An 8,847-nucleotide genomic window follows, 5' to 3' on the forward strand; every position below is an offset into this window, starting at 1 on the left:
GCTCCCCGACCCATTTCCCGATCCTGTTTTTGCTGGGTGAAGGCAGAGCGACTCGTACCATATGCCTCCCATCTGAGCGCCCACCAGGCTCTGCTGGGTTTTGAGAAACAGGCAGCAAAGTGTCAGGATGAGCATGTTACATGAAGTACTTTGACAGCAGAGAGCGGGCGAAGCCGCCGCACACCTCCCCGGGGCCGAGCTCCACGGGGTGCGCAAGTGGCAGGGGCTCCTGCAAGCAGAGCCAAGCTCTCCTTCCTCCCTCCCCTCTTCCTCAGCACCCGAACGGGGCCGGTTCCACATGCTGGGCTCACGTCGGGGCCGGCTGGGTGTCTGACAGGCAGGAGAAGATTCGCTGAGATTTTTTTTTGAGAGCAGAAGCGCAGGATGCAATATGCTGTAACACGCTCCCCGCCTCGCCCAGGGGAAGGCGGGCGGAGGATAACTTCATTTCAGGCTCTCAGTGCTGCAGGAATGAGGCCAGAGATGCATCTCCATAGCAAGCCTGCCCAAGGGTTTTTAGGGCAGTGGTGAGGAAAAGGAAAAAAAGTTGCACCCTGTTTTTTTCCCTGAGCTAGGAGATGGATGCCAGGAGAGCTCAGCACAGAACAGCTCTCCGGCTGTCTTACTGAGGGAAAAGCCATCCACTCCTGCCACTTCTCACCTTGTTATCACAGCCCCAGAGCTCAGCATCCTTCAGCCTCTCTGGGAAAACCAATTTAGTCCCTTTCGGTAGCAGAGGGACTTGTGGTAGTGGCAGGGTTGAATTTCCCAGACCAGGAAGGCAGAGCCTGATGTCCAGATTCATGGTCTCCGTGTATTTGAGACATTAACTTAAGGGGGAAGCAGAGACTGCTTTTTGGGCACAGCACTTGCTGCGAGGCAGACGTCAGGACTCCAAGGGCTGTAAATCCCACCCACGGACCATTTTTGTCTTGCTGAAGGAGTCAGCACGAGCACCACCTCCCTAGTTTGGAAACGTGCTTTCACCAAGCATCAGCCAAAAGCACAGCTCAAAAGAGCAGCAAAACATTCCCAGGTGACTGGTAGATGCCAAAAAAGTGAACAAGGCCTATTAATAAGATCACAGACACTAATCCCCAAGGGCACCAGTCTCCAGAAATGGCCAGCCAAGAGCCATAACCCAGCCAAGGCTGTGTCTGGGTGTCCCAGCCCACCCCCTTCCTGACCAGGTCACTGCCTGTACTCTCCCCAGAGCCATAGAAATAAATTAAAAAAAAAAAGAAAAAGATGGAAAATTATTCACCATGGAGATTTTGAGAGCCGGTAATTAATAAATAAAAATAAGTATTGTTAATACCAGGCTTTTATACAGCACTTTAAATTGCAAATTACTCTTGAAGCGTGTATTATTAATTATGTCATTTGCATCCATCGTGGCCCTAATATATAATTATTTATCCTGATAAATAATCTGTGGAGGAATGCGAGGCTGCACCTGACTGGCAATAAGACCTCAGTGCCTGGACTGAGCCTGCTGGCTGCAAAGCCTTGGCTGTGTTTGTTAGCACTTGGTCCCTCGTGTCCCCGAAAGCAGGGCAGCTGGAGCAGGTGTGCAGGGAGCTCCACGGTGTGAGCGCAGCCCTTTCAGGTTTGTTTGTGCATTTTGGGTTTGTCGAGCTGCCAGTGGCACAGAAGAACTGCCGTAGCTACCAAAAAGCCTGCAGCAGTGGCTGCTCCAGCAGGGAAAACTACCTGAACCCTTTCAGAAGATGCTTTTGCAATCCCCTCTCCCTCTGCCAGCGCTGCCCTGAGCGATGAGGCTGGTTTACGGCTCAGAGCATCTGATCTCCAGCTTCTGGGAACACAAACAACGATTTCCCAGCCCACGCGCTGTTCACAAAATGCCTTGTTTTCGGAGGTGCCAAGGCCCAGAGGCACTTTGAGGGCTGGGCGACAGCAGCGAGCTCACAGCCAGATGGATGTTTGGCCTCTGTCCTTCCAAACCTCACCGGGGACCCCAGATCTCCTCCTGTCATCCTCGAGCCCTGTAAGATTACAAACCAGCAGAGGAAGGATGGCTGGAGGACAGGCTGGAAGGCTCAGGTGGGCTCCACAGCCCCCTGGCTCCTGACCCCAGATGGACCAAGGGACTCCTGGATCCGGATACCCAGAGCCATGAAATCACAGCCAGCAGCAGCCCCCTCCACTCAGGAAAAGAGGAGAGAGAGCTGACTGACACCACAAGCAGACCTCGGGCAGGGGAAGGAGGGGAAACAAAGAAGGAATCCCCCCTAAATTATTTACCGGAGGCTCAGGGGCGAGCCTCTGTCCCAGGCTGGGGGGCTCCAGCCAGGATCTGAGCTCTCCCCGTGAGCTGCGGTGCTCAGGCAGGCGCAGGCTCGTGCTTTGCTCCGGTAAATGAATCTTTTCCGCAGATCCGTCCCCTGTGCAGAGGTTAATTTATTAGCAGGGGAGGGAGGAGCCCCGTTGTTTTAATGAAACGTTTTGGCTGGGTGCACGGAAAATGTGTTAACCTAATAGACCTATTATTCCTCCCGTATAGCAGACCAACTTCCCCATTGTGTTTTATCCTTTGCTGCACTAGAAAGCAGGTCTTTTATTCTTTCTTCAAAGCAGAGGCTGCCAGGCAAATGAACATACAGGAAGGCTTCAATGGATATAAAGCACACCGCAGCCCCGTGTGCAGCAGGCAGCTCTGCCAGGCAGCCCAGGGAGGCACGAGGGATGCATTCACCACTGACTTCTGCTCATTCCCCCTGTAATCTTTCCCCAAAATCCACCTCAGCCAAAAAATCCATCTCTTTCCCCAAAAAAAATTATCCATCTCCAGCCCCCCACCTACCAAACCTCTCCTCGGGAGCAGCTCCACGTGACAGCTGCAGTTAATGCTTCCCTGCCACATGATGTTCCAGAGGCTCTGTCCCTTTGGTGTGTAAATTACAATTATTTTCAGCGGTGAGGGGAAGGAAGATGCAGTTAGCTCTGTTTTCAGGGTTGGAGGGCCTGGCTGAAAAATTACATTATGCTTTCACAGCTGTTTCTCCTCCGCTAGGCTTATCTATTTTAAAGTTGTCCTCACCAGAAGTGGTTGCTCTCAGCAGGTTTCCTCCACCTCCTGCCCTTGTTTTGCTGGATGGGGAGCCTGGGTTCCTCTCCTGGAGGCTGAGTCACCAAGCAGGCATGAGCGGGGTTCCTTGCCTCAGTTTCCCCAGCTGAAAAACAAGAAAACCAACCCAAAATGCAAGAGCTGGTGTAGGAGGAGAGGCACTGTGGGGTGAATGCTGACCAACTGAACACTGCATCGTGCAGAGCATCAGCAAGCTGTAGAAAACAGACAGAAAAAGGACCCTGCTCAGCACCTGCTCCTCGTCCTGTACCGCAGACACCTCCCAGCAACGCCGGCAGCCTTAAATCAATGCACGTCTGCAGAACATCTCTGTTGGCACGAACTGCACAGCACCAGGTACCACCGACTTCTTGTTCTGGACATTAAAAACACAGCCCTGATTGGAGATTGTTTTCCCTCAGCTCCTAACACGCCAGAAACCTCCGCTGCAAATCAATAGGTTTTTAACTTCCTCCGCCCGGAATACAAACAAAAAACAAACCCCCAAAAAAACAACCCAACAACTAACGGATTAATCCTGTCAAAAGAGAGGGAAAAAGCCACCTAACAGAATCACAGCCTGAAAAGTTACAAACTAGCAGTAGGTGACAAGTAATTATAGAACAGGGAAACGTATAGGGAACTCATTTGGGTGAGCAGCGACTGATTAACAGGCACAACATTTATTTTCTTTATTTATGGCCTGGCATTGCGGAAAATTGATACGAAACACCCCATATACTACATGGCTGGTGACACGTTCAGCAAATGAAGAGTCTGGGAAGAAATCAACCTGAATTATATCCACTGTTACTCAACCTCCTCTTTGCAGCTCTCCAATCCTTCACAAAAAGGAGCAGCAGCAGCACCACGGCGGCATCTCAGCGTCCCCCTCTTCTGCAGGAGCTGGGGAGCAGCCAGGTTGCATCCTCACAGCCATCACCTCCAGGACCCAGACCCAGCAGATCCTTGGCAAGTGACCGTTTTTGGAAGGCTGAGGGCAGCAAAGTTCATCAGGGTGGGATTTAGCCCATAACACCCCCAGCCCAACCCTGCCATCCAACAGAGGTGCTTAAGAAGGAAGCAGCGCCCTTCCTCCCTCCGCTTTCCCCCTAAATGCTAAATTTAATATCTGGGCTTCTTGCTCTTCAGTGAACGTAGAGCAGCATCTTCAGCTCCCTCTTCGCAGGCAGGCTTGGCTCCAAAGGGAAAAGCATCAAGGTGCTGTGTTCATCTTCCTGGTACCAAGGGTTGGAGCCTCCCGTGGGCAGGACAAAGCCCAAATCTCTCCCAGCACGTTGACCTCTCCCTCCCCAACACTCACATCCTACAAGGAGATCTGCCCATTCCCAAGATAAAAGCTGGACCATGAAAGGCTCCCAATCCCCTAAATCAGCTGCGGCTAAAAGGCAGCCATTCTCATGGTTAGTTTTCCCCAGGGATGAAAGGCAGCAGTGGCTTTGATAGAAAACTCACCGTTTTTATCAAAACAAAAGCTTTAAAAGAAAAAAAAAAAAAAATCAAGCCAACAGAGAGCTTTTCTGAGGCTACGGGGTGCCCCCAGGCATCCCCAGGTAACGGTGGGGCTTGTCAGGAGATGGGAGGTGATGCTGCAGGCAGGTTCTGGAGGCAGAACAGGCACCACTGAGTAATTCCAGCTCCATCACCTGTAAACCCAGCCAAACAGGTCCCTGATGCAGGTTTTTTTTGCATTGGAAAATGTCTTTTTATAGGAACTTCTCAACAGCAATAAAAGTTCATTACATTTGGAGGGGGAGAAGCTTCTCAGCACACTCAGAACAGAACATCTCCTTCTTGTTTGCCTTCAGAAGTGTCATTTCTTTTCAAGATCCCGTGTTTTGTGCTGGAGCATGAATGGTTTGAGTACAAAAAGGAGTTAAAAGGAGAAAAGCTTCAAACTTGTACAACAACAACAGAAAAGCAATACTTCAGTTCATCTGAAACAGTTTAAAAAACGTATAATTTCCTTATGTTCTCTGCCCTGATTCCCTCTGCTACCTTTTTCCCACCAAGAGCAGTTTCCCATCTTCACCCAGGTCTGGGAATGCCTGCACCTACCCTGGGCAAATCCCCTCATCTCCTTAGTGCAACCTCCACTCTGCTCACACCAGGGCTGCTCGGGTGCCATCCAGAGGGCTCTGGGATGCTGCAGTGGGCTCAAACTCACAGGTGAAGGGGCAGCAAGCACCACCCATGGGCAAAGAAGTGACACTACCTGCTCCTCGTTGGGGCAGGGTATGTAAAAGCCTCCCCTAACCTTCCCTGAGTTAGGTAAAGCTCAGAGTGCCCCTTTAAGAGGGATGCTCAGTTATGAAACACAGTTGATTTAAATGCAAATTACTGAAAAAATACAACTTTCTTTATTAAAATGCAAATTGCACTTCAAGCCGGCTGCCTCCTGCACGTCTCTGGCTGCTCGACAGCCGCTCACATCGACATCCTGAGCCTCCAGGCTGCTGACAGCACGGGCACTTCATGCCACCACCCCAGCATTTTGGGATGGGGTGTGCAGCCCAGCCTGTCTGGAGGAGCTGGATGGGCACAGCCCCAGCAGGGTGACACTGAGGACAGTGCCACCACGCCGCGTGACGTGCTTCCCAGCCCGACCGCCTCCCTCGGAGCTCTGTGTTGTGAAAGGTGTCAGTCTGCCAGAGCCTCATCTCGTAACGAGATGTGGAGATCAGGTGTCCCAGAACTGCTATTTTGAAGTGAATAATTATTGTTTTCACATCTCCTAAGATCCTTTAAGATTTTTTTTCCCTCTATGGAAAAAAAAAAAAAAAAAAGTGACCTGGCCAGATGCCATGGAAAAGCCAAGACACTCACCTGTCATCGCAGGGTTAAGTCTGCAGCCAACAAAACCTTCAGGAGCAGGACCTTGGGTTTGGTTCACCAAACTTTGGTGATTCAGGGGTGCATTGCAGAGCCCCAAGCACACAGAAGATCCCAGTTCACTCTTCAAGAAGCCCACAGACCAGGACGGCTCAGTCCTGCACAGATCACCAAAGCCATGGGGAATGTGGTGAACATCTAACGCAGCCAGCATTGCACAGACACAAGCAGTAACCTCATCTCCAACCTCACAGCCACTGGATTTCCACTTGCTGGAATCCTCCAGCATCCCGTCACGATGCTCTCAGAGGCTCCCAGTGCCCATCTCCCCCCATTACACTGCCAGAGCTGCATGGTGCATCCAGGGCCCTCTTCCCATTGGGGCAGGGGCAGAGGAAAACCCACAGCTACCACCTGTGGGAGCAGGAACTGCACAGAGCATTGGAGGAGCCCCAAACCCATCAGCTTCCTCTCCACCAGGACCCTGCAGGCTCAGGGTTTTGGGGTACTCCAAGCCCAAGGCAGAGACGCACAGGGGAGCTCCTGTGCATCTTTCCAGAGCACCCAGTCCCTGCAGAGCCAAGCCACCTGTTTGCAACCTCTCAACTTTGCTCCTTGGCCCAACTGCTCTACAAATTCCTGGCTGTTGCCTTTAGCCACCGGCTGACTCAAGTTGCTGGAAGATTATTAAAGACAGCAGGAACCGGAGAAGGTCCAAACAGGCTCCTTCTCTCATGTAAGCTGCTCCCCCCAGGAAAGCATTTAATTGCTTTGAATGATCCCACAGCCTCCGCAGAAGCCTTCCCTGCCCACCCAACCACCCTGATACTTATTCCTCCACAGGGCCTGATTTGGACTTGGTTTTCCTTTCACTTCCTATTACTGTTGCCCTAATCCCCTCCTCCAGCCTTTCCTGTCCTTCATCCCACATCTCTCACTCCGTCCTTCCTCACTCTGGCTTTCAGACGTCCCTGTTCTGATATTTAGCAAGGGAAATGTCACCACGAGACATGGTGAGGCTTAGAGATGGACCTGAAATCAAATCTCTGCACGTAAACAGCCCAGAGCTCTGAGGGGCTCAGCTAAGCAAACAAAGCCCAGCAGATCGCTATAGGACATGAGCAAACCTCTAATTAACGATGCGAGGAAGGGACAGCCCCAGGAGCTGCGTGTGCTTCACTCCTTGCTGCAAAATTGCCGGGCAGGGGCAGACCGTACTCGGGGCAGGTTGGGCACCGGTCCCAGCCCTGCTTACAGCTCCAGTCCCCAGCAGCAGGTTGTGTCTCTTCCCTCATCCCAGCCCACCCTCCTCTGCTTCTGAGGTGCTCGCTCGCCTTTTTCAGCGTGATTTCCCAAGGAAACAGAACGTAATGCAATCACTGCTCTTTTCTCCGTCTGCCCATCTGTCGGGTCCCTGTCTCCCCAGGGACTCCAAGAAGCTGTGGGCTGATTTCAATCGCATGTGGCAAGAGGCTCCGAGATGCTCAGTGATCATGTTTTGTAGAGGCAGTGACCAGAGAACGAAGGCAGATGCAATCTGGTCTCCCCAGCATGGACAGGAACCTGTGCCAGACATGCTGTGGGATGCAGAAGAAACCAAACCTGGGAGAGCCCCATAGGAGAACAACTTTCTTGCTTTTGACTATTTAGAGAAATACCCCAAATTTTGTTCAGGCTGTTCAAAAATAAGAATATAATAAGACCAAGGAACACACGGACCCTGTGAAGCCCCCATACCTAAAAGTAACTCTGTAGGAAGCTTTGCTGAGCAAAACCCTCAGGAGCTGTCTGAGAGGTCACACACGCCATCCTCCGCCCCCTTCCTTCCGCACCACCACCGTTTAATCACCATTTGCTATTTAGCATCCAGCATAATAGGCTCGTCGTCGAGCATATGCCAGCTCTGTGAAGCATTACTTCATCCATCATTGTCTCCCAGGCTGTCTCACCTTCCTCCCAGGCATCTTCCCCGTACCTCCAGAAACACTTTGCGCAAAGCCACCAAGTGGCTCTGAGCCAGCACAAAAAGTTCCAGCTCCTGAAGAACGAGCTGGACTTGCTGTTCCCTAAACAGGGCCCCGTCTGCTGCTAGCAGAGCTGATATATTTATTTTCATTAAATTTAATCCAGGGATATTCTCCTCCTCCTCCGTCTCCCCCCCCCTCTGGTTGCTGAAGCAGCAGGGCTCGGGAAAGGAGCCACCTTCCAGTTGATTTCTTATTCAGAGGAGCCAGGTCCGTGTTCCTGTCTTATTTAATTAGCATAGAAGGAGAATTGGGTTGCACTGGAAACCACTGCTCGCTGCCTCACACGGGAGAAAGCTGCTGCGTGCTTCCAGCCAGCACAGCAGCAGCAAGTCGGGGCAGAGGCTCCCCCTGCTCAGGCTGTGGGGCTGTCACCTTCCTCCTCCCCCAGCACAAAGCCCCTGTGCCAGCTGAGCATCATCCCCTGGTGGCACAAAGAGGCTCCAAACTTCTGCCACCAGATGTGCTGGCAGGCTGCAGCTCCTCCCAGCCCAGGAGGAGGACGGGAGCAGCTCTCCCTACCCATCATCCAGCCTCTCCTAGGTGGCAGGATCCGAGGCACAAATGAAATACATCCCCATCCCCTGCTGCTTCCCCTCCAGCCTTCCCTCACACCCGCTTTTAAAACAATAGCTAAATAACCTCCCTCTCACCAGCTGCATAAATCACCTGTATGGACTTAAGTGACAGGGGAAAACAGCTGAGTTTTGAGGCAGTTTTTCTGGCCAGGGGAAAAAAAAAAAATGAATAGAATAAGAGCTGGCAAAACTCTGAGATCAACTCTCAAACTCCACTGAGGGTGCCAGGCTAGGATTTAGCCGAGGGAATGGGCACTCTGAGTTTCCCTGGAGCTGGCACAGATACTGCAGGTGGGTCACAGCA

General features: G+C 51.8%; 1 long non-coding RNA gene across 3 annotated transcripts; it reads right to left on the reverse strand.

Moving 5' to 3' along the window:
- Nucleotides 1-752: 752 nt before the first annotated feature.
- LOC137844060 (uncharacterized) lies at nucleotides 753-8,591 on the reverse strand. 3 transcript variants are annotated; one of them, XR_011089788.1, is made up of 7 exons: nucleotides 8,488-8,580; nucleotides 7,247-7,518; nucleotides 5,936-6,099; nucleotides 3,908-4,952; nucleotides 3,342-3,464; nucleotides 3,062-3,194; nucleotides 753-2,006 (listed from the first exon to the last, which is right to left on the reverse strand). It is a non-coding gene; the product is annotated as an uncharacterized lncRNA (long non-coding RNA). The 3 variants fall into 3 exon arrangements; XR_011089787.1 differs by lacking the exon at nucleotides 7,247-7,518 and having other exon boundaries at nucleotides 8,488-8,591; XR_011089789.1 differs by lacking the exons at nucleotides 7,247-7,518; nucleotides 8,488-8,580 and adding an exon at nucleotides 7,891-8,481.
- Nucleotides 8,592-8,847: the final 256 nt, after the last annotated feature.

The sequence above is a fragment of the Anas acuta genome, chromosome 24 (assembly GCF_963932015.1).
Source record: "Anas acuta chromosome 24, bAnaAcu1.1, whole genome shotgun sequence".
Lineage (NCBI taxonomy): Eukaryota > Metazoa > Chordata > Aves > Anseriformes > Anatidae > Anas > Anas acuta.